This window comes from Prionailurus bengalensis, chromosome D4 (assembly GCF_016509475.1).
Source record: "Prionailurus bengalensis isolate Pbe53 chromosome D4, Fcat_Pben_1.1_paternal_pri, whole genome shotgun sequence".
NCBI classification, from domain to species: Eukaryota; Metazoa; Chordata; class Mammalia; order Carnivora; family Felidae; genus Prionailurus; species Prionailurus bengalensis.
In genome coordinates, this window is record NC_057359.1 from 19,647,529 (window position 1) to 19,673,232 (window position 25,704).

Genomic DNA, 25,704 nt, shown 5'->3' on the forward strand with positions numbered 1-25,704 from the left:
AATTTATCCTTGGTGTCCATTTTGTCCATGACCTATACCTGAGATCTCCTCTTTAAGGAGGACAAGGAAGTTGTGAGGGAAGACACAGAGTTTTGAGTGTTCCCCAGGGGTCCACAGTTGATGCCAATATTCCCCTCCAGTTCCATCTGTCCTGAATTAACCCAGTTACACTACAGACCAACCACAGTTGACATGATTGCTACCTCCCCACTACCACAAAGGAATACCAGCAGAATGAGAGAAGAGAATAGTTTTCTAATCTGCACCATCAGTCCTTTATTTATGTGGGACCACGGATATGGACAACTGAGGCCAGTATGTCCATAGTGAATGATGTTTTCATGTAGCTGCAGAATTTTCTAAAATGGGACAGAACCTCCCTTTAAGGTATATTACACATTAGACAAAGGAAGATCCCTTAGTATCCTTCCAATCTACTGCTACCAAAAACAAAGCAAAAAAACTTACTTGATCAGATTTTATGTCAACATTTAGATAATAATATAGGGTATTTTAAAAATAGGATGTTACAGTATTAAGATAGCTCAGACACACACACACACACACACACACACCACCTTGTCATTATCAAGTCAATCCCTTCATATCACTAAAAAAGTCAAAGGGATCCTATTTTGTGTCAAATTCTCTTCTTTTAGCAGCTGCAGCCAGGTATTCTTCCATTAGAATCAAGCAGCTCTTCAGAATCTCCCAAGGTAGAGAATTCTAATTTAAATTCTCTCAGGTATACTATGAACTTCAAGTTCATAGTATCAACTGAATACATAAAACATCACAGCCACAGACCCATACCCATATCCATACAAGACTAGCCACTAAATATCAATTTCTTTAGACCAAAATTTTTCAACATGGGAATGAAGTAGTTACTTAGCTGACAAGGTTGGGGATAGTAGGCACAAGCAAAGAGGTGTCCCCACAAAACTAAAGCAGCTTCATTTTAAAAGGTATTTTTTTATACATTGGGGATTTTCAGAATATTTCATTTGAAAAATAGGTTCTGCTCTCTCTGCAAAATTTTAAGAACTATAAAATACTCTATAAAATACTCTTTTCCAAGCTGAAGTAGTGTTCTCAGACTCCACTAAATGTCTCATAACCTAGAATCGCATTGCTTTTAAAACTGTTGACCTTGGTGGGATTGGAGGGGAGTGAGGCTGGTAAGGAGCAGGCAGAGAAAATGAAAGAGAACAAAAAAAAAAAAAAAAAAAGAAAAGCTTCGTGGTTTCTATTCATCAAGTGCAATCAATCACTCTATGCCAGCTGCCCAGCCACCTGTAAACTTAAAATTGAAATGGCTACCCAGATATTTCACTCCTACCTATCTATTCAAGGGAAGAGAAAGACTAAGTCCACAAAAGGCCTTGTAGGGGAATGTTCACATCACATTTATTCATCATAGCCCCAAAATGGAATTAGCCCAAGTGTCCACCAGCACAACAAACTGTGATTCGTCCACACAATAGAATTTCTCAGCAATAACACTGGAGCGACTCCTGACACATCCAACAACATGAATAAATCTCAGAATGATCGTGCTGCATGAAAGAAGCAAAAGAGACGCAAGACACAAAAGAGAAAATACCATATGATTTTATTCACATGAACTTCCGGAATAGGCAAATCTAATCTATGGCAGAAAAAAACCCAGAATGCTGGTGGCTTCAGGGAAAGGATATAAAGTGACTGGGAGGAGACACAAGGGAAGTTTATAGTAATGAACATGTTCTATATTTTGACTGAGGTATGGGTTACAAGAGTGTATTTGTCAAAACAGATCAAACCATACACTTAAGAATTGTGCATTTCAGGGGCGCCTGGGTGGCTCAGTCGGTTAAGCGTCCGACTTCAGGTCAGGTCATGATCTCGAGGCCCGTGAGTTCGAGCCCCGTGTTGGGCTCTGTGCTGGCAGCTCAGAGCCTGGAGCCTGTTTCAGATTCTGTGTCTCCCTCTCTCTCTGACCCTCCGCATTCATGCACTGTCTCTCAAAAATAAATAAACGTTAAAAAAAAATTTAACAAAAAGAATTGTGCATTTCATTGTGTGAAAATTTTATCTGAATAGATTTAACTTGTGGGGAAAATACTCAACTGAAAAACTAAATGTGGCAAAAAACTGAGACAATATAGAAAAATATCTTTATGAGTTCGGAGTAGAAAACAATTTCTTTAAAGTTTTTTTATTATTTTTTTAATATGAAATTTATTGTCAAATTGGTTTCCATACGACACTCAGTGCTCATCCCCAACAGGTGCCCTCCTCAATGCCCATCACCCACCCTCCCATCCCTCCCACCCCCATCAACCCTCAGTTTATTCTCAGTTTTTAAGGGTGTCTTATGGTTTGGCTCTCTCCCTAACTTTTTTTTCCTTCCCCTCCCCCATGGTCTTCTGTTAAGTTTCTCAAGATCCACATAAGAGTGAAAACGTATGGTATCTGTCTTTCTCTGTATGACTTATTTCACTTAGCATAACACTCTCCAGTTCTATCCACGTTGCTACAAAAGGCCATATTTCATTCTTTCTCTAAAAGTTTTTTTTTAATGTTTATTTATTTTTGAGAGAGAGAGAGAGACAGATCGTGAGTGGGGGAAGGTCAGAGAAAGACAGAATCTAAAGTAGTCTCGAGGCTCTGAGCTATCAGCACAGAGCCCAACACAGGGCTTGAACTCACAGACTGTGAGATCGGGACCTAAGCTGAAGTCGGACATTTAACTGACTGAGCCACCCAGGTGCCCCAGAGAACAATTTCTTAAACAAGATACACAATGCTCTACATAGAAAGTACTGATGAGTATCTTTATTAAAACTTAAAATTCATGTGAAGAGGAGATGTACAGAAAAGGTCAATTCAGAAAAATGACCAGTAAACATCAGAAAGGATGCTGACAGGTGGTAGCTACATTTGCAATGAGCATACCTATAGAGCTGCTGAATCGCTATGTTGTACACCCAAAACTAATGCTAACATAGTGTGTCATCTACGCTTCAAAAAAATAAAACAAAATAAATGAAAGGGTGCTTGACCTCGCGAGTGATCCTGTGAATGCAATTATTTTTTAAACAAACAATTTCTTATCTGCCAGATTGGCAGCTGCAGAGACTTGTGATTTGGTGAAGCCGTGAGATTGTAAATCATACCGTGCTTTGTGACTGTCGATCAGTTTGGCGAATTCAGTCATTTTAGTATAAACAGAGCACTAGATCTAACACCTAGAAATTGAATTTCTGTTATAGACTCTAGAGAAACTCTTACATGGGCCCAAAGAGCACGTACAAGGAAGGTTATTGTAGCACTGTTTGCACTAGTGAAGAGATGGATTCCACTGCAACATCCGTTCATAAAGGTGGTATAGTCATATGGGGCAATATTACATGGCAGTTAAAAAGAATAAACTATTATCTCCATGTATCAAGGTAGCTAGGTCTCAAAAACATGTTAAAGTAAATATAATACCATATTTGCATTAAAACTGTATAAATGTATAAAAGCTGACTCATAAAAACCTTAATCTTGGCTATGCCTCAGAAACAAAGAAAGGAAAAACAAGTGATGTAATGATTCGAAGGGCTTTATCTGAAATTTGTTATTAAAATAATAGGAAGAGAGGCGCCTGGGTGGCGCAGTTGGTTAAGCGTCCGACTTCAGCCAGGTCACGATCTCGCGGTCCGTGAGTTCGAGCCCCGCGTCAGGCTCTGGGCTGATGGCTCAGAGCCTGGAGCCTGCTTCTGATTCTGTGTCTCCCTCTCTCTCTGACCCTCCCCCATTCATGCTCTGTCTCTCTCTGTCCCAAAAATAAATAAACGTTGAAAAAATAAAATAAAATAAAATAAAATAAAATAAAATAAAATAATAGGAAGAATCATCAAAATGCAAATGAATGAATCTTGATTTATTTCTGATATCTTACACAAAAATTAACTCAAAATTAATCCTAATAGGCATTGATTCTAGACTGTGACCTTGGGTTAGGCAAATAGGTCTTAGATATGATGTCTAAAGCACAAGCCATAAAAGAAAGAAAATTGATAAATTGGACTTCATAAAAATGCAAAATTTTGTTCTGTGAAAGACCCTGCTAAAAGCATGAAAATGGGAGAAAATGCTAAAAGCATGAAAATGGGAGAAAATATTTGCAAATAAAATTATCTGACAAAAAAAAATTGAATCCAGAATATATGAAGAATTATCAAAATTCAACAATAAGAAAATGAACAGCAGATATTTTTAAAAATTTTTTAATGTTTATTTTTGAGAGAGAGAGAGAGAGAGACAGAGACAGAGTGTGAGTGGAGGAGGGGCAGAGAGAGAGAGGGAGACACAGAATCTGAAGCAGGCTCCAGGCTCTGGGCTGTCAGCACACAGCCTGATGTGGGGCTTGAACCCATAAACCATGAGATCATGACCTGAGCCTTAGTCGGACGCTTAACCAACTGAGCCATGCAGGTGCCCCTGATTTTTTTTTTTTTAATGAGCAAAGATTTAAACAGGCACTTCACTAAAGGAGATACATGGAGGGCCAAGAAGCCACATGAAAGCTGCTCAACATCGTTAGTCATTAGGGAAATGCAAATTAAAACTGTGAGGAGACCGTGCTACACCTAACAGAATAGCTTAAAAAAAAAAAAAAAAAAAGAACCAGACAACTCCAAGGGCTGAGAGGGACGAGAGGCAACTGGAATTTCAGATACTGCTGCTGGAAATGCACAGTGGCACAGCCACTTTGGAAAACTTCAGGCAAAGGAATGTGGGTGCTCCAGGTGAAATCAGGCAGCCTACAAGGAAGTGGTGAGGGTGAGAGAAAATGGGTAGGGTACCCCTGCGTCTGTTTCCACCCCCATGTAACTGTACTTCAGTTCCCAGTTTATGAAGGGTTCTGTGAGGTTCTTATAAGGACAATCCAACCATAAAGATTCATCCTTAATGCTTTATCCTAAATGCTTTATCCGCAATCTTAAGCAACATAAGAAAGAGAAAGAAGGGATGTTTGTCACCAGTGCCGGGTATAATCAAACCAATGCCTGCACACCAATGCCCTATGGATTCTGAGGTGAGCCTGCTCTGTCCCTAGAGGAGAATGGCTAGGGTTGCCAACCCCAGATTCTACTCCTACCACACGGAACGTCGCCCACCAGATATGAAAAATACTTTCGTAGGTTGAGGTTCCTGAATGAGTCTAGTGAAGAAGAAGAGAGGGGTAGGAAGAGGGGAAAATCTTCAACTTGGAGGAAAATAGAAGTATAAGTATGATGATAAATGACAGTGGACGCTTGGCTTTGATTTGGAGGGTGTCGGGGAGAGAAGGATGGGGATAGTGGCAATTTACAGAGTCCACGCCCATCTGAGGGAAGCAACTTTGCTATGTGGAAATGCAAGAGCAGGTTTCAAATCTTCTTATTGTCCTAGGGAAGCAGGACACCTGGGTTTGTACGTGAAATCACTTGAGTCGTAAACATTGGAAATGATTTTAAATTTTATTAGAACAACAACAAACTGAGAACAAACTGAGGGTTGATGGGGGGTGGGAGGGAGGGGAGGGTGGGTGATGGGTATTGAGGAGGGCACCTTTTGGGATGAGCACTGGGTGTTCTATGGAAACCAATTTGACAATAAATTTCATATATTGCAAAAAAAAAAAAACAACAACAAAAAGGTCTGGGGGCCAGATGAGGACTGGGAGGCACCATACTGTGTCCTCTGATGTGGACAGACTAAAAGCTAGGTCAAGCCACTCACCCCAGGCATGCTTTCTGTAGAACTCCCTTAGTTAGCACCTTCCAGTCGAGAGGAAGTCCCTGGGTTGGTTTACTTCATTAGCTGCCTGGAAGAGAAGGGAAAAAAGAGAAGCCAAAATTACTCTGAGGTTCCAAAAAAAGAAGAAGCAAACATTTGCTACAGGCCAGTTATTATTCTTTTTGTCCTGGAATCTCCTGGGGTGGGAAAATGCAGAGTCTCAGGTCCCCTCTCAAATTACTTAATTACAATCTCTGGTGGCTGGGTCGGCTGTAGATTTCCATTTTAACAAGCTCCTTGGGTAATTCTTACCCCACTGAAGTCTGACACCCACTGTATTGAATTTTTCCACCTTTACTACAGAGGATTCAGTTACCATTGGGTCCATTTGGTCCTGTATCTAAATTTGAGGTCTCCGGTGGGAAGAACAGTAATGGGAAAGAAAGGAAAGCTTTGAGCGCCCCCTAGGGGTTATCTTGTACGGTGAGCAGCTTTATCATGATCAGTGATTTTTCAGAGGTTCTAGGAATAGAAATTAAGTAGTATTTTTGAGCCCTTATAGGCATTAAGCATTGTGACTGGCCACTCACATACATTATCTGATTTCAGCCTATGAGGCAGGTACTATTATTACTTGCATTTTGCAAAAGAGGAAATTTACCTGTAAATCCAGTGGCATGGCTGATGACTCCCTCTTCCTCAATATATTTTCTTCACATGGCTTCCAGGACACCATACTCTTTTTCATTTGCTTCCTGGCTCACTGGTTATTCCTTCTCAGTCTTCATGCTAGCACTCTCTCTTCTCCAAGACCTATTAATTTTGGAGCATCCCAAGGATCAGTCCTTGGTTTTCTTCTTTCCCTGTATAATTAACATACGGTGTCAAGTTAGTTTCACGTGTACAATGATTCAACAATTCTATACATTGCTCAGGGCTCATCACATGATAAGTATACTCTTAATCCCCTTTATCTATTTCACCTATTTCTCCACCCACCTGCCCTCTGGCAACCACCAGTTTGTTCTCTGGATTTAAGAGTCTGGTTTCTTGTTTGTCTCTTTTTTTCTCTGTTCATTTGTTTGTTTCTTAAACTCTACATATTAGTGAAATCATATGATATTTATCCTTCCCTGACTTATTTCACTTAGCATCATACCCTCTAGACCCATCTATGTTGTACATGGCAAGATTTCACTTGTTTTTATAGCTGAGTAATATTCCATTATGTACATATACCACATCTTCTGGGGCACCTAGGTAGCTCAGTTGGTTAAGCATCCCACTTAAGCTTAGGTCATGATCTCACAATTCATGAGTTTGAGCCCCACGTTGGGCTCTGTGCCTGCTTTGGATTCTGTGTCTCCCTCTCTTTCTGCCCCCTCCTCCCACCCACTTGTGTTGTCTCTCTCTCTCTTTCTCTCTCAAAAAAAATAAACATTAAAAAATAAAAAATAAACATATTCCAAATCTTCTTTATCCATTCATCTATCAAGGTACACTTGAGTTGCTTCCATAATTTGGCTATTATAAAATTGCTTCAATAAACATTGGGGTGCATATATCTTTTTGAATTAGTGTTTTTGTTTTCTTTGTGTAAATGCCCAGTAGTGAGAGTACTGGATCATATGGTAATTCTATTTTTAATTTTTTGAGAAACCTCCATACTGTTTTCCACAGTGGCTGCACCAATCTGCATTCCCACCAACAGTGCATGAGTGTTTCTTTTTTTCCACATCCTTGCCAATTCTTGTTATTTCTTGTGTTGTTGATTTTAGCCATTCTGACAGGTGTGAGGTGATATCTCATTGTGGTTTTGACTTGCATTTCCCTGATGATGAGTGATGTTGAGCATCTTTTCCTGTCCTGGCCATCTGTATGTCTTCCAGACATCCAGACATAAGCAGACATAACCAGAATGATCTTCCTAACATGTAATTCAAAACGTATCATTTATCTGCCTAAAATCTTCCCAGGGCTTCCCATTTCACTCAAACAAAATGGCAAAATCCTTAGAATGTCCAACAAGGCCTTCTACAAGTAGGGCCCCAACTCCTCTCTGACCTCACCTCCTGTTACTCCCTCCCTTATCCTGCTCCAGACGCACTGGTCTCCAATGCTATTCCTTACATATTCTTGGCTTGATTTGGCCTGAAGGCCTTCACCCTGGCTCTTTCATCTGCCTCAAACATTCTTCCCTCAGAAGTCTACTTGGGTAACTACGTCACTTCCTACAAATCTTTACTCAAATGTCACCCTCTCAATGTGACCAACCCGGATTCTGCCGTCGGAAATTACAAGCTCTTTTTTCTCCCTGCATGCCTAAACCTTTTATCATGCTCCATTTATTCCATAGCGTTATGGCTTGGCAACGTATTACATAATTTAACTCTTTATTATGCTTATAGTTATTCTCCGCCCCACACACTAGAACGTAGGCTCCAAGAAGGCAGGGATTTGGGACTGTTTTGTTTACATACAGGTTGCAAACACATAGGTCAGTGCCTGAGATTTAACAGAAATATCTCTTGAGTGAATGAGACACGAAGAGGTTACATACCTAGTCCTAAGTATTCAATACTCCATTTGACAAGTACACCTGAATAAGAAACAATTCTTTTCTCCTTATAGAGAAACATACAGCAGCTCCATACAGTCTGTTTGGGCATCTTCTATGGAGAGGAGTGCTGAATACCAGCAGCCACAGCCCCCTTTAAAGAGGTGACACACAGCAGTGGGCTGTGTCTATCACTTGTACCACACACAGAGCTGGGCACTGTCTTCTTTACCCAATTTATTTAGGGACTGTAATGCTGAGCTACAAGTCGTATTCTTCCCTACCATGAGAAGTAATATACAGTCTGTGGGGTACATTTTTCAATATACTATACAGGTTTATTTTTTAAGTTTATTTATATTTATTTTGAGAGAGTGAGCATGAGTGGGGAAAGGGTGGAGAGAGGGAGAGAGAGAATCCCAAGCAGGCTCCACCCTGTCAGTGCAGAGCCTGAGGCAGGGCTCAAACTCATGAACCATGAGATTGTGACCTGAGCCAAAATCAAGAGTTGGACACTTAACTGACCAAGCCACCCAGGCAACCCTACCAAACGGGTTTAAAGATGAATTGCAACTCACAAAAAGAAGCAACATAAAAAGTCTGTGGAATGAATTTTCACTAAACATGTTACTGAGTGAGGCTGGCTTGCCATCAGCTGTACCTTGATAAGGGATGCAGCAAATGGCTCTTTTCAGGGCATCCTGAATTGCCAGAACTTCTCTGTAATTCTCAGAGAAGCAAGCAACAGCTTCCTGTAGTAAGTACCTTAGGCAGCTGTATCAAAAAAAACCAGAGACTTCTAAGACTCAGAAAATAAAGGGATGGGGGCAAGACTTCTAAGACCCAGAAAATAAAGGGATGGGGGCAAGAAAAACCTCCATACTTCCTGAAACATTTATCCAATTTACTCACACAAATTCCCAGCAATCTGAATCACACCTACAATTCCCGCTCTCACAACTGGACAATTCGCTTCAAAGACAAAAGGCACCTTTTGGGATGAGCACTGGGTGTTGTATGGAAACCAATTTGTCAATAAATTTCATAAAAAAAAATAAATAAATAAACTACTTGGAAAGGTAGGTTAAATAATTAAAGCATTGAAAAATACAATATTATTTTCTACAAATAAAAAAAAGACAAAAGGCAGCTAGACAGACTGCTTAAAGATGAAAGAAAAGATTCTAGTCTATGTCAACAATTAAATTGTGTCAATGGTGTGCTTTTCGATTGCAGCAGCAAAATCATCTCAAAAGGGTGTGTGTGTGTGTGTGTGTGTGTGTGTAATTTCAATCACGGTAACTACCTTTTCCTGTGGGAATAATTTATCCATAAGGAACCATTTCCAAATTTGGCATATTCCATGGTAGCCAGTATCTCCTCCTTCACAGAGGATGCCTGGTGGTCACTGTTATGACAAGATGGCTTCATAGCAAATGCACCTGAACTTGTTGACATACTTACTTCCCTTGACATCCAGGCCACCACACCCTCCAGGTTTTCCTCTCACCTCCCTGCTCACTTTTCAGTCTCATCTCTGCTCCCTCTCATCGCCCTGACTTCTAACCATTGGACTGACTGCCACAGCGTCAAGCGTTGAACCTCTTCTTTACCTTCGTTCTCTCTGCTGATGATCTCAGCCAGCCTTCATGATGCCATCTACATGCTGCTGGCTCCTGCCTTTCTACCTCCAGCCCAGAATTCTCTCCTGAATTCTAGACTTTTCTAAAAGAAAGACTTGACTGGCATCTCCACTTGGATAACTAACAGGCATATCAAATCTAACATTCCCCGAACCAAACTCCTGATATCTGACCCACCCCCACCCAAATCTTTGCTGTCTCGGGAAATGGTATTTCCATTCCTCCAGTTGATTAATCTAAACTTTGGCCTTCTTTCTTTCTTTCATCATGCTCCACATTCAATGTTTCAGCAAATCCCATTGGATCTATATTCAAATTCTATCCAGAATCTAATCTCTTCTCACCACTCTTCTGCCACCACCTGGTTGAACTGAAGCCATCAGTATCTGGTTTTTTTCTGGATTATTGCGAAGAATCCCATAGCTGGTTCCCCTGCCTCAACTATTCCCCCCTTTTACAAACTATTCTGTTTGCCAGCCAGTGGTTCTCACAGTGTGGTGCCAGACCAGCAGCACTGGCATCATCTAGGAACTTGCTAGAAATGCAAATTCCCCTGCATCACACCAGACCTACTCAATCAGAAACTCTGGGGATGGACGCAGCAACTGTGTGCTAAGAAGCCATCAGAGGTGGCTGATGCACACTCAGGTTTGAGAACTGATGCTCTACAGAAGTGGTTAGCCAGAATGATTCTTTAAAAATGCAAATCAGGGGGTGCTTGGGTGGCCTGGTCAGTTAAGCATCCGAATTTGGCTCAGGTTATGATCTCGAGGTTCACGGGTTCGAGTTCTGTGTTGGGCCCTGGGCTGAAGCTCAGAGCCTGGAGCCTGCTTCGGCTCCCTCTCTCTCTGCCTCTCCCCCACTTGTATGCTCACTCTCTCTCAAAAATAAATAAATAAACTTTAAAAAATGCAAATCAGATCATGGTCCCCTCTCCACTCACAATCCTCCAGTGGCTTTTCTAGCTCCTTTGAGTAGGAGCCTGCCTCCTCCTGATGGCCTGCAGCCACCCTTGTGATCCATTCCCACTCACACCATATGTGTAACCACCTCTCTCTTCTCCCTTTATTCACTGTGTCTCTCTGCTTTGCCTCCAGGCAGGGCCTTTGGACCACTGTTTCCTCTGCCTGGGACACCCTCCCTACTCCATTCTCTCACATAACCATGTGTCCCTCTCCCTCTTTTCCTTCCAGTCTCTGCTCAAATGTCAGCTCATCAGAAGAGTTTTTCCAGCCACCATATTTAAAATTAAAAACCCCACTTCCCATCCCCACTTCTTGTGCTCCTTTCCCCCCTTACTCCACATTATTTCTTCTGCACAGTGCCTGTCACCTTCCAGCATAGAGTATGCTGCACTCGTTTATTTGTTTAATAGTCATTGCACCCAAGAATATATGCTCTATGAGACCGGGATCTGTGTGTATTGCATTCACTGTTGTATCATCAGAGCCTGGAACAATGCTGGCATATGGTAGGGGCTCCATAAGTATTTGTTGACTAAGTGAATAACTAAATGATGGCCAAAGAATTCCTCTGGATAAATGATACATTTCTTGTCATGATACTGCCATTGCTGAAAATATTTTTAGGGCAATAGTCGGGAAGAAGGGAAACCATTTAGGAGGACACTACTTGCAATAATCCTGAAGAAAGATGACAATGGCTTCAATTTGAACAGGTGGTGCATAGGAGGTGGTCAGAAGTGACTGGCTTCTGGATACAAGTTGAATATAGCACTGATGGACTGAGGTCAATTTATAGGTCACATATGGAAACTAGTCTCAGAATTTAAGAGAGATCACCCCTTTAAAAAAAGTGAAAAATACAGTAGCTCAGCTTAATTACACACATTATTTACTAGTCCCAGAATCATACGACATTTGGCTTTATTGCAGAAATCAAATTTCCCCTTGAAAAGAGAAATGGAGAACCACTGAAGACATTCACAGGCTATGAATGCAGTTTCCTATATGATGAAAGAATACATTGGATTTTCACAGGATACAATCTTATATTTGTGTGATTTAATCCTCACAGCAATCCTTTGAGATCCTTGTTATTAACCCCATTTTTCAGATGAAGGAAATAAGGCTCAGGGCAGAGGATTTCAATCCAGGCCAGGTCACACATTTTCTTGATGAGTAAAAGCAATGTGCTGGGAACAAATGCACATGCTGCCTAGAAGAGAACATTTCGGTACGTCTTATCTCTCTTGACTTCATATTCACATTTCATAAGGACAACTTCTCCAGAGGATCAGAGCCCTATAGCAAATATAAAACAGCCAGGACGATGGGGGTCAATTCTGTTTTTCCTGCTGTTCAGGCTGGGAACGAGTCTCCTTTCAATAGCCAAAGCCCTGGGTCAGGTGCCATGGTTCCTCCAGACACTGTTTCCAGTGTCCCCAGGAGAAACCATTGCCATCTTGCCATCGCCATGGGGATTTGATGCTTTCCAGGGCTATGTAGACAGCATTCTCTCAAGACAAGGAACTATTGTTTGGGTAGAAAGAGAGGGTGTTTCTCACTTCAGTGAGAATGGACTTGAATACGGATTCACATTTCAACAATGCCTCCTTTTGTAAAAATGGGTGGGTTTTTATTTATTTATTTTTTTGGCTTATGTGATTTTTTTTTCAGACTCAGATCACTGTTTCTAATGACTATTTCTCCTACAATGTTTCTTAAGAATGTTAGGTATGTGTTCCTGGGTGCTATGCACCCAGGGAGTAAAATTCATGTTGCATATTAACCTGAAGTCTCCTTGCTATCTTGAGCAGACTCTGGGGCAGAAAGGGAGGCTGGGGGCAGGAAGACGTGGGTTCATGGGTGGGAACTGGCACTTACTGAGAGCAGCATCTAATGAGCAGACACTTCAGATACATTATTCCAATTAATCCTCACAATCACCTGAGCAGATATTATCCCCGTTTTCCAAATGAGAAATGTAATTAGGTAACTGGAGCAAAATCACACAGCTGGTGAGACTGGAATCTGGGATCGGTTCCCAGATCTCACTCTAAACCTGTTCTCTTTCCATTTCCTGTTCCAGGCTTCCTTGCTGACCTTTTTAAGCTTTAGTTTTTTCAGATGAGTCACCTGGTGGGAAGAGTATGTGAGATGGTGCTTCTGAACGAATGTCTCCATCATAGCCGCATGTCACATAATAGGTACTTAAAAATAATCAAATTTTCTCCTGTCTTCCTTGTGCATCATCTCATCTTACCTTTCTAATTTCTCCTTTTCTTCTCTCTCCTATTCTTTCAGCTCCTGCTTTCTTTTCATTTTCGTATCCTTTTCTTCGTAGAAAATCAAAATCTAAAGAACTCATTCCCAGTGGCAACATAAGCTTTAAAAACAATCCCCTAGGAATAAACCAACAAGAACAATGCAAGGTCCATGTGAAGACAACTATAAAATTTTATAGAAGATATAAAAGAAGACCCAAATAAATGGAAAGCTACAGTTTCTGGATGAAAGACTTGATATTATAAAGATGTCAACTTCCCAAATTAATCCATAAATTCAATGCAATCCTAATAAAAATCCCAACAGGAGATTTATTGAATTTGATAAGCTGATTTTAGAGTTCATGTAAAAGAGAAAATGCACAAGAACAAGCAATAAAATTTGAGGAAAAAAAAGAACACTGAGGACTTTTCAGTTATCAAAATATACTAAGTTTACGTTAAACAATGTTGTATCAGTTCAGAATAAAGACATGAAAAATTGAACAGAAAAAGGCAATTCAAAAACAAAGGAACATGCATTTCAAATCATAGCAAGAAGGATACACTATTCAAAAATTATATTGAGAGTGTTGGAAATCCTGAAAAATATTTAATTTAGATGCCAGTATCATATCATAAACACAAAACCAAAATGGATTAAGTTCTAAACACTAATTAAAAAAAAATCAGAAAGGAACTACATAATATATCAAGTTTTATAATGTTGGAAGAGGCAGTGATAAAGCCTTTCCTAAGAAAGACAAAAATTCCAGGAGCCATTAATAAAAAAGTCTTACTATGAACAAACTGAAAGATCTGTATAACAAAAAAACCCACAAAAACAAAAACACAAACAAAATAAAAGGTCCCACTGAAAGTCTCTGCAAAATATATAAAACAAAATATAGTATACAAAAGCCATTAAAATCTCCTAAAGTTATTGCAAATATATATACAAAACTGGTTAAAAGAAATACAGAGACAATTCACATACACAAAAAGAATGATAAAATCTAAAGTTGTTTAATGCCCAGAGTAATAAAGGAAATGCAAAATAAACCACGAGGCACGCTTTATAACCAATCAGGGTCTGACACCAGTATTATCAGGTGGAAATGGGCAGTTTCTGTACAGGCTGTAATAATCTACATTGATATAAAATTTTTGGATGGCAAATTAGAGATATCTATTAAAATTTAAAGTAAGTACATCCTTGGAATTCTATTTCTAAAAATCTGTTTTTCTGAAATATTCATTCACGTTCAAAAATAAATAAACATAGGGGGAGCCTGGGTGGCTCAGTCAGTTGAGCGTCTAGCTTCGGTTCAGGTCATGATCTCATGGGTCGTGAGTTCAAGCCCCACATCGGGCTTTGTGCTGACAGCTCTGAGCCTGGAGCCTGCTTCGGATTCTGTTTCTCCCTCTCTCTCTACTCCTTCCCCACTTGCGTGTGCTCTCTCTCTCTCTCAAAAATAAACATTTAAGGGGTGCCTGGGTGGCTCAGTCGGTTGAGCGTCCGACTTTGGCTCAGGTCATGATCTCGCGGTCCGTGAGTTCGAGCCCCGCGTCAGGCTCTGGGCTGATGGTTCAGAGCCTGGAGCCTGTTTCAGATCCTGTGTCTCCCTCTCTCTCTGACCCTCCCCCGTTCATGCTCTGTCTCTCTCTGTCTCAAAAATAAATAAACGTTGGGGCGCCTGGGTGGCGCAGTCGGTTGAGCGTCCGACTTCAGCCAGGTCACAATCTCGCGGTCCGTGAGTTCGAGCCCCGCGTCGGGCTCTGGGCTGATGGTTCAGAGCCTGGAGCCTGTTTCAGATCCTGTGTCTCCCTCTCTCTCTGACCCTCCCCCGTTCATGCTCTGTCTCTCTCTGTCTCAAAAATAAATAAACGTTAAAAAAAAATTTAAAAAAAATAAACATTTAATAAATAAATAAATAAATAAATAAATAAATAAATACAGTCACTGCAGCTTTATTTATAATAAGGAACAATTGAAAAGGGCAGAAATTTCCCTCAAGTAGCGAATGGTTGAATGAATTTTGTGCATTTGTATTGTGGAATACTATACGATGAGTGAAAAAAAATGAGGTAAATTTATATTTACTATGTGAGAGTTCCAAGACATATGATCAAGTAAAAAAAGCAAGATGCCAACTGCTTTGGGTGAGGAGGACTTCTTTTTTATCTACTCTTATAACTGCATATTTGTATGCAGTTAGCACATTTTGCTTACGTAAGTAAGAATAAAAGGGATCTTACTTAATATGATCCAAAAACCACAACAGTACCATTACTGCTGTCACGTATCCATAAACCTCACCGGGGCCCACAGGCTGCAAGAGGTCCTGGGCTACACCCTTCCAGGTAAGGGGTTGATTGGTGATACCAAGGTCAAGAGGTTGGAGGCTCAAAAGAACAAAGCTGAAATAATGCTGAACTAGCTAGCACAAGAGGAGAAAGTTCTTCCTCAACACCGTTTACTGGTCCAGCTATCGGCAAGAATCACTTACTTCCCTCTTCTGTTTTGGACTTCACTGGAAGTCCTTTTGTCAGAGGGAACTGCAGTACCCAGGACACGACAATGCCGTACCCATCTTCTATTTCTTGATAAAATCCCTCCTGTCACGGGGGAAACACAGCACCAAGTCTCTCTCTCCTCCTTTCCCTCTGCAAAACCTTCATTCTTGTTTAGCTGAAACATTTAGGGAAAACAAAACAAAACAAAAAACTACTTAAAAACAGATTTTTTGTAACAAAAACATAGGTGCATCTATAAAGGTTATGTATTAGACTTTGCACCAAGAATCATTTTCTCTGGAAAAATTCATTTAGAAAGTGAAAAAGTATCATCATTCAAAACAAGGCCATTACCCTCCTACAATTTTTTGCGTGTGTATTCTAATTATTTTGCACTATGTTGCACTATTTAAAAATCTTTCTTTTTCCATGTAGGTTTTTCACCTTCTAATCATTTTGCACTGTTTTCATATATTTTTCAGAAGAGTATATTGTTTAGCCTAAGGTTCACAGGATAGCAAGCTAGAACCAAAACTGCAAGTGATCACACAAATAAGAAAGCAGGTGGGGAAAATTCTGTGCTTATCACTTGAAGAATAACCAAAACACTTGAGCATTTTGAGCAGAATGAACTTTGGTGTGAAAATTAGGAAATCTCAACTCCACTGTTCTGCACCAGTCATTCCATGAGATGTTGGACAAATGTGTGGCCTCTTTGATATTTCACAGATAGAGGAGTTTCCTTATCTGTAAATGAACTGGATTGGATAACAATCCATTGATAAGTTGCCTGAGCTCTTACTGTGTGTTCAGAACTAGGCTATGCGCTTTATATATATTATCTTGTTTGATTCCTATCACAGCCATTTGAGATAGAGATTATTCCCTCAATTTTTTAGATGAAGATGCTGAGGCTCAGATAGAGTAAATAACTTTATTTCCCTAGGGAATACAACTAAAAGTGGGGAGTCTGGATTTGAATCCAGATCTAATTCTGAAGTTTGTGTTCTTAAGCTAAGAGCTAATCATAACCTTCACTATATGTTGTTTTAAGGCTACCTTTGCATTATACTTTTACTGCTGATGGGTTGAGGGAGAAGGAGGAGAGGTTTGAAATAAGAGGACTTTAAGATTCCCTTGCTGTTTCAGACAGTGAGTATAACTTAAAGCTTCTTCCATATCTAGAATGTTCAGATGTGGGGGGCAATACATTTCCACACCAGGCTGGAAATTTATAGTTGTGAGGGCATCCTGAAAATTTCCACTAAGATGACAAATGATTTAAGCGGCTGAAGACAGACAAATCTCTCAGCTAAAAAGACACTTCCAGGTCAGCTTCGCTGGCTAGCCTGGATGCTTATGATTCACTTATTGTGCAATAAAGTGGTGGGCTTATGTTTCCAGAGCTAATGATTCAAAAGCTTTCTGTGGTATTAAACTGAGACGCATACAGAAACAAAAGGCAATTAGAAGCAATCAAGGCATTCAGAAATTAAGATTCAATTCTGCATTTGCTAAACTCTTCATGAAGGAAATCAGTAAATTTTTTAAAGCCATGAATATGATACACAAAGAATTAAAAAAGCAATCAATTTAAAAATGTACACATGCTTCCCAGAATGCTTAGGGTATGTAGGACTGAGCCATTTTTCACTTGTCACATTCACATTTATATAGACATGTGCCTGTGAACACTCTCTTGAGTAATATTTCTATTTCAGTTGACAGATGAACGGGTATGTAACTCTTTGAGCTCCAGAAAAATCCTTATGACCATCTAAGACTAAAAGCCACACTGAACCATTTTTACCAGTACTTCTGGCAAAATGCAGTGAGCAGGCTTCTCTTACTTGGATTTTGGTATAAAAGATGTTTGAAAATCCCTGAAGTCACCTTCAGCTGGTAGATCTTAAGGTCTGTGAGAGTACCATCATACTCAGCCTCTAGGAAACTCTAAAGTGACAAGAAGACAGGAATAGAAATAATTATTTTTTAGGGTACCTGGGTAGCTGTCAATTAAGTGTCCGACTTCAGCTCAGGTCATGATCTCACGGTTCGAGAGTTTGAGCCCCACATTGGGCCACTGGCTGACAGCTCAGAGCCTGGAGCCTGCTTCAGATTCTGCGTCCCCCTCTTTCTCTGCCCCTCCCTCACTCAGGCTGTCTCTCTCTCTCTCTCTCTCTCTCTCTCTCTCAAAAATGAATAAACATTAAAAAAAAGTTAAAAGAAAAGAAATAATTATTTTTCCATCCAAGCAACTCTTTGGCTTCTTCAGTTAATACTTGCATTTTTCTCAGTGCCAAATTCAGTACCTTTAGAAGATGGAGTAAAGCATTTTACGTTTCAGACATCACCCTTCCATTAGTCACTCACGTATTTTGATTTTCTTCACATGGTCCAGTTTCTATATTTCATCCAAATTTTTCCTGCCCAGCTCCTTTGTACCTGTTGTTACCTATGTCTGAAATACTCCTATATCTCCTCTCCCTTTTCCAGCTGGCTCATGTTTTAGGTTTTAGTTTAAATATCACCCTTTGGGAGAGGTTTTCCATACTAGCTAAAGCATGACTCCCTACTGATGCAAGAGTGGCTCAAAATTCACAAATCAATCAATGCGATACTTCACATCAACAAGAAAAACCACATGATCATTTCAACAAGTGCAGAAAATCACAAGGTAAAAACGTCCATTCATGATAAAAACCCTCAACAAAGTAGGTTTAGAGAAAACACACCTCAAAATAATAAAGACCATTTATGAAAAACCCACACCTACCATCATACTCAATGGGGAAAAAATGAGAGCTTTACCCCAATATCTGGAACAAAACAAGGATGTCCACTCTCACCACTTTTATTCAACATACTACTGGAAGTCCTAGCTACAGCAATCAGACAACAAAAAGAAATAAAAGGTATCTAAATTGGTAAGGAAGAAATAAAACTTTCACTATTTGCAGATAACAAATCCAAAAGATTCCACCAAAAAACTGCTAGAATTGATAAATGAATTCAGTAAAGTCACAGGATACAAAATCAATGCACAGATATCTGGTGCATTTCTATACACTAACAATGAAGCAGCAGAAAGAGAAATTAAGAAAATAATCTCATTTACAATTGTGCCAAAATCAATAAAATTGCCAGGAATAAACTTAACCAAGGCAGTGAAAGACCTCTACTCGGAAAACCAAAAAACACTGATGAAAGAAAGTGAAGATGACACAAACAAATGGAAGGATGTTCCATGCTCATGGATTAGAAAAACAAATATTATTATAATATCCATAGTGCTCAAAGCAATCTACAGATTTAATGCATCCCTATCAAAATACTCAACAGCTGTTTTCACAGAACTAGAACAAACAATCCTAAAATTTGTATGGAACCACAAAAGACCCCAAATAGCCAAAGCAATCTTGAAAAAGAAAAACAAAACTGGAGGTATTACAATCCCAGATTTCAAGATATACTACAAAGCAATAATAACTAAAATAGTATGGTACTGGCATAAAAACAGACACATAGATCAACAGAACAGGAAAGAACACACAGAAAAAATCTACAGTTATATGGTCAATTCCTCTTTGACAAAGGAAGCAAAAATACGCAATGGGAAAAAGACCATCTTTTCAACAAATGGTGTTGGAAAAACTTGACACCTACATGCAAAAGAATGAAACTAGACCGCTTTCCTACACCATACACAAAAATAAACTCAAAATGGATTAAGGACCTAAATGTGAGACCTGAAACTATAAAAATCTTAGAAAAGAGCACCGGCAGGAATTTCTCTGACATAGGCCATAGCAACATCTTTCTAGATATATCTCCTGAGGCAAGGGAAACAAAAGCAAAAACAAACTATTGGGACTACATCAAAATAAAATCTTCTGCACAGCAAAGGAAATAATCAACAAAACTAAAAGACAATCTACTGAATGGGAGAAAATATTTGCAAATGACATCTCTAATAAGGGATTAGTACCCAAAATATATAAATAATTTATACAATTCAACATTAAGAAAACAAATAACCCAACTAAAAAATAGAAGAAGATAAATACCATATGATCTCAATCATGTGTGGAACTTAAGAAACAACAAGTAAACAAAGATAAACAAGACAAACCAAAGAACAGACTCTTAACTATAGAGAACAAACTGGTTGTTGCCAGAAGGGAGGTGGGTGGGAGGATGGGTGAAATAGGTGAAGGGGATTTAGAGTGTGCTTATTATGATGAACACCAAGTAATGTATAGAATTGTTGAATCACTATATTGTACACCTGAAACTAATATAACATACTATGTTACCTATACTGGATTTATTTTAAAAATGGGAAGAAAACATGAACAGACATTTCTCCAAAGAAGACAAACAGATGAGGGGTGCCTGGGTGGCTCTGTCGGTTAAGCATCCGACTTTGGCTCAGGTCATGATGTCACATTTCCTGAGTTCTGGCCCCAAGTCAGGCTCTGTGCTGATGGCTGGGAGCCTGGAGCCTGCTTCGGATTCTGTGTTCGTGTCTCTCTCTCTGCCCCTCTCCCGCTCATGCTCTGTCTCTCAAAAATAAATAAAGATTAAGAATATTTTTTTTAAAAGAAGACAAACAGATGGCCAACAGACACAGGAAAAGATGCTCAACATCACTCATAATTAGGGAAATGCAAATCAAAATCACGAGATATCACCTCATACCTGTCAGAATGGCTAAAATCAACAACATAAGAAATAACAAGTATTGGCGAGGATGTGGAGAAAAAGGAACCCTTGTGCACTGTTGGTGGGGATGCAAACTGCTTCAGCCACTGTGGAAAACAGTATGAAGGTTCCTCAAAAAATTAAAAATAGAATTACTATATGATCCAGTACTTCCATTAATGGGTATTTACGCAAAGAAAACAAAAACACTAATTCAGAAATATATATGCACCCCTACGTTTATTGAAGCATTTTTACAATAGCCAAATTATGGAAATAACCCAAGTGTCCATCAATAGATGAATAGATAAATTAGAAGATGTGGTATATGTATACAATGGGATATGATTCAGCCATAAAAAAAAAAGAATGAAATCTTGCCATTTGTGACAACATGGATGGATCTAGAAGGTATAATGCTAAGTGAAATAAGTCAGAGAAAGATAAATACCATATGATTTCACTCAAATGTGGAATTTAAGAAACGAAAATGAAAAAAGTAAAAAACAGGATAAACAGAAAGACAGGCTTTTAACTATAGAGAACAAACTGGTGATTACCAGAGGGGAGGAAGAGGGGGGGACAGGTGAAATGGGTGAAGGGGATCAAGAGTATACTTATCATGATAAGCACTGAGTTATGTATAAAATTGCTGAATCACTATATCGTACACTTAAAATTAATATAATACTGTATGCTAATTATACTGGAATTGAAATGTTTTAAATGTATACCTACCTCCCTCCATTTGGTTCCATTACTTTAAATAATCATATAAAATTATTTATTTATTTTAAAACAATCATATTTATACTTGTATATCTAACATAGCATTTATTTTCTTTTAGTATTTCTGACTTTTCCAACAGGACTGCAAACTCCATGAGAGTACAGAATGTAGTGAACATTACTCACTGCTCTATTTGTGGCCTTAAGGTGCATATACATTGCATTGTTTCCAGGTGAAAAAGTGATACATGTACAAACAGTATAAGCGCGCACCGCCTCTCTGCCCTTCCTACCCTCTTTCGTGGGCCTCTTGTCTTCGCTTGGCTCCGGAGAGTCCATTCTGCTAGTCTTCTGGCGGTTCTCTGGGTTATTTAAGCAAGTGTGGGTGAATCTAAGTGATCAGCAGGATGAGGTGAGCCCAGCGTCCTCCTCTGCTGCCATCTTCCCCCTATGTTATCCAAACACAGTATAAGAAAACTACAGACCAATACCCCTCAGGAGTATAGAAGGAAAATCCTTCACAAAATATTATTAAACAGGTCTCAGCACATATAAAAGCAATTACACATCATGACCAAGTGGAGTTTAACCCAGAAATACTAGGTTAGTTTAACAACTGAAAATCAATTTAATGTAATGCACTATATTAATACAGTGATGGACAAACAAAACAAAACAAAACAGATTACTATCTCAATAGATGCAAAAAAAATCACTTGGCCAAATTCAATAGCTATTTATGATTTAAAAAAATATTCTCAACAAACTTCCTCAACCTGATAAAGGGCATCTCTGAAAACCTACAATTAACATCCCATGTAGTAGTGAAAGACTGTATTCTGTCCCCTCCCCCCAAATCAGGAATAATACTAGGATGTCCACTGTCATCACTTCTATTCAAGATTGTACTGGAGATTCTGTCAATGCAATAAGACAAAGATACTAGAGGCATAAACATTGAAAAGGAAGAAGTAAAACTATATTTGTGATGACAGAGTCATGGATGTAGAAAATCCTACGATACAAAAAAAGAAAAAAGAAAAAAAAAAACAAAGAACTAGAACTAACAGTCTGGGTTAGCAAGGTCAGAGTATACAAGATCAATATAGAAAAATCAATTTTATTTCTCTAAGCTAACAATGAACAATCCAAAAGTGAAATTGAGGAAACGATTTCATTCACAATACTATCAAAAGATCAAAATACTCAGGAATATATTTAACAAAAGAAATGCAGGACTTGTACAGTGAAAACTATACAGAATTGTTGAAAGCAATTAAATGCTTAAATAGAAAATTATTTCATATTCATAGATGGGAAAGACTTAATGTTGTTAGTTGGCAATTCCTTCTAAGTTAACCTATTGATTTAATGCAATCCTTATCAAAATCCCCACAGGCTTTTGTAGAAATTGACAAGAAGATCCTGAAATTTACATAAAAATAAAAATAGAACAGCCAAAATCTCTTTGAAAAAGGACAAAGTCAGAGGACTTACCTTACCTGATTTAAGACTTACTATAAAACTTCAGTGATTAAGACAATGTGATATTAGTATAAGAATAAGTATAGATCAATGGAACAGAATAGAGTCTGGAAATAAGTTATACATATAAGGTCAATATATTTTGATAAAGTTTCCAGGGTAATCCAAGAGGATAAGAATTATCTTTTGAACAAATGAAATGGTGCTGGAAAAACTGTAAATCTAAATGCAAAAAAATAAACCTAGCCTTCTTCCTTATACGATGTACAAAAACTTACTCAAGACAGATTGTACACCTAAATATAAGAATTAACTACAAATCTTCTAGAGGCAAAGAAAGATTACAGTCTTTGCAGTCTTGGGTTAGGCAAAAACGTCTTAGGTATGACACCAAAAGAATAAAAGTTGGCCAACTGGAGTTACAAAACTGAAAATGTTTGTTCTTCAAAATACAACACTGAGAACATTATGAACTGACAAAGTCATAAACTGGGAGAAAACATTTGCAAAACACACACCTGATAAAGGACTTGTACCCAAAATACATATAAGAAAAAAACTTCATAACTCAATAGTAAGACCAACAGCCTAATTAAAAACGGGTAAAATATTTTAATAGACATTTCACCAAATAAGATAAATGACTTGAAAATAAGCACATGAAAAGATGTTCAATATTACTAGTCACTTCAGAAATACAAATAAAACCATAAGATACCACTGCACACCCACTAGAAAGGCTAAAATCAAAAGGCTGACAATATCAAAAGGCTGACACAGATGCAGAAAGATGTTGCTTTTGAAGGAATTCATGTGAGAGAGAGATAAATGAGCACTTTGGGGAACAAACTTCATGGAGGTGATGTGGCTTAGACTTTTTAATTTTTTTTATTATTTTTTAATGTTTATTTATTTTGAGAGACAGTGTGAGCAGGGGAGGGGCAGAGAGAAAGGGAGACACAGAATTCAAAGCAGGCTCCAGGCTCTGAGCTGTCAGCACAGAGCCTGATGTGGGACTTGAACTCATGAACCCTGAGATCATGACCTGAGCCGAAGTTGGATACTCAATGGACTGAGCCGCCCAGTAGCCCCAGCTTAAACTTTTTTGATTGGGCAAATCTCAAATGGTTCTGCCAGGCAGCTACAACTTAAAAATGAGAGAATTGTATTAGAGGAGCCATACAACTCCTTTCTTCGAAATAGGAATAAGTTACGGGTGGACCTAGGTGGCTCGGTCAGCTGAACGTCCAACTTCAGCTCAGGTCATGATCTCAGGGTTCATGGGTTCAAGCCCCACATCTGGCTCTACGCTGACAGCTCAGAGAGTGGAGCCTGCTTTAGATTCTGTGTCTCCCTCTCTCTCTTGTCCTCCCCCACTCGCATTCTGTCTCTCTCTCGAAAATAAAAAATAAACGGTAAAAAAAATTTAAATGGGAATAAGTGGAAGGGAGAGGAAATGCAACCTCAGGGCAGGGAGAAGTATACATGGAACACATAAGTGGTTATGCTGAGCGTGTGTGTGATAATGAGACAACAGCCAGGCGAGGGATAGGCTGCAGGCAGATGAGCTTCCAGGAGTAGATCAGGAGAGAGCAACATCAGATTTGGGTTGTCCTTGAAACCACAGCTCTGGAAAACTGGGTTTGAAAACAGTATAGAACAAAATAAAACGTAAAAAAAAATTTTTTTCACTCTTACAGTAAACTATTTTCTTCACTCATTTGGGTTAGAATTTCCTAGTGATTTAATTCTCCAGGCAAATTCACTGCAAATCTTTGATACAAAACAGTGAAACCAATTATCAAGGGGAAATTTTTATGTCCCTCCTCCTTCTAGTGTCTTGGTTTTTCCTCTGAACTTTTTATATTGTGTTTAAAACGAAAATAAAATTTCATTTAACACCTGTAGGTAAAAACTGAATCATTAGTACACATTAAAGCTTGAATTTGACATGCCTGAGGATGTTAATTTTTTGGAGTGTTCTTGGTACTTAGTAAATTTTACTCACCTAACCATCGTGCATATTCTTATGAGGCATCACTAGCTTTACAGGAAGGATTCAGAGGAAATCAATATGAGAAATAGGTTTCACCAAAAAAATATTTTAATAATTTGCTTTTACTAATACAACCTGATAAAATTCAGAATACATATTGTCTGATTTAAATTTTGCCAGTACTATTATCTTCTGATTTTTCCTCTGACTGGGCTGTCTGACACTGGAGAGCACACATACCATTTCAATTGTCATTTTATGCCACAGAAATTTTATATAATATTAAATTCATGAGACAATAATGGTTACACCATCCCACTTCACAAATGTAACTCTAACATGTGATCATCTAGTGACCATCTGTAAGGATCTTAGAAGAGGAAAACTGCTTCACAAGGCAAGCATTTTCCTTGTTTGATAATACTTTCATTTTCAGATATACAAATGCTCAATATATAATTTTTAAATTAATAAACTTGACTATTATTTTTCTACTTATAAACAGTCTCTGATTTCAAAAAAAATCCACAGATATGCTACATTGTGATGCTCAAGAGAAATTAATAATCAATCACCCCTATTACTTGAATGGTCAATCAGTGGCAGCAAGCAAGAAATGGGGAGAGATTTTTTGGCATAGAGTAGACTATTTGATTCTACTGTGATCAAGAGAACTGTATTCCTGGGGCACCTGGGTAGCTCAGTCGGTTAAGCATCCGACTCTTGATTTCAGCTCAGGTCATGTCCCATGGTTTCTGAGATCAAACCCTGAACTGGGCTCTGCACTGACAATATAGAGCCTGCTTGGGATTCTCTCTCTCCCTCTCTACCTGTCCCTTCCCTGAACAGGTGTTCTTTCTCTCTCTCAAAATAAATAAATAAAAACATTAAAAAAAAGAGAGAGAGAGAGAGAACTGTATTCTCAAGCAGGATGGTTCAGTGGTTTACTTAGGCTTGTTTTGATTCCCATTGGTACAATGATTTATAATATTGTGGTCTTTAACCTCTCAGAGAAAAAGGAAGAAAATATGTTACATCGAGTTATTAACACTAGAAGGAGAAAAAGCTCTTGCCTACAGTATAAAATGAAGGA

The 25,704-nt window shown here is 38.8% G+C and overlaps 1 long non-coding RNA gene across 1 annotated transcript in view; it reads right to left on the reverse strand.

Annotated features, from left to right (window-relative positions):
- Positions 1-5,666: 5,666 nt before the first annotated feature.
- Positions 5,667-25,704, reverse strand: part of LOC122474693 — a 104,003-nt gene continuing 83,965 nt past the window's right edge. Inside the window, exons 3-5 of the long non-coding RNA XR_006294981.1 lie at positions 21,424-21,578; positions 6,416-6,617; positions 5,667-5,842 (exon numbers count right to left, since the gene is read on the reverse strand). This is a non-coding gene — a long non-coding RNA (uncharacterized LOC122474693). The remainder of the gene's footprint in view (positions 5,843-6,415; positions 6,618-21,423; positions 21,579-25,704) is intronic.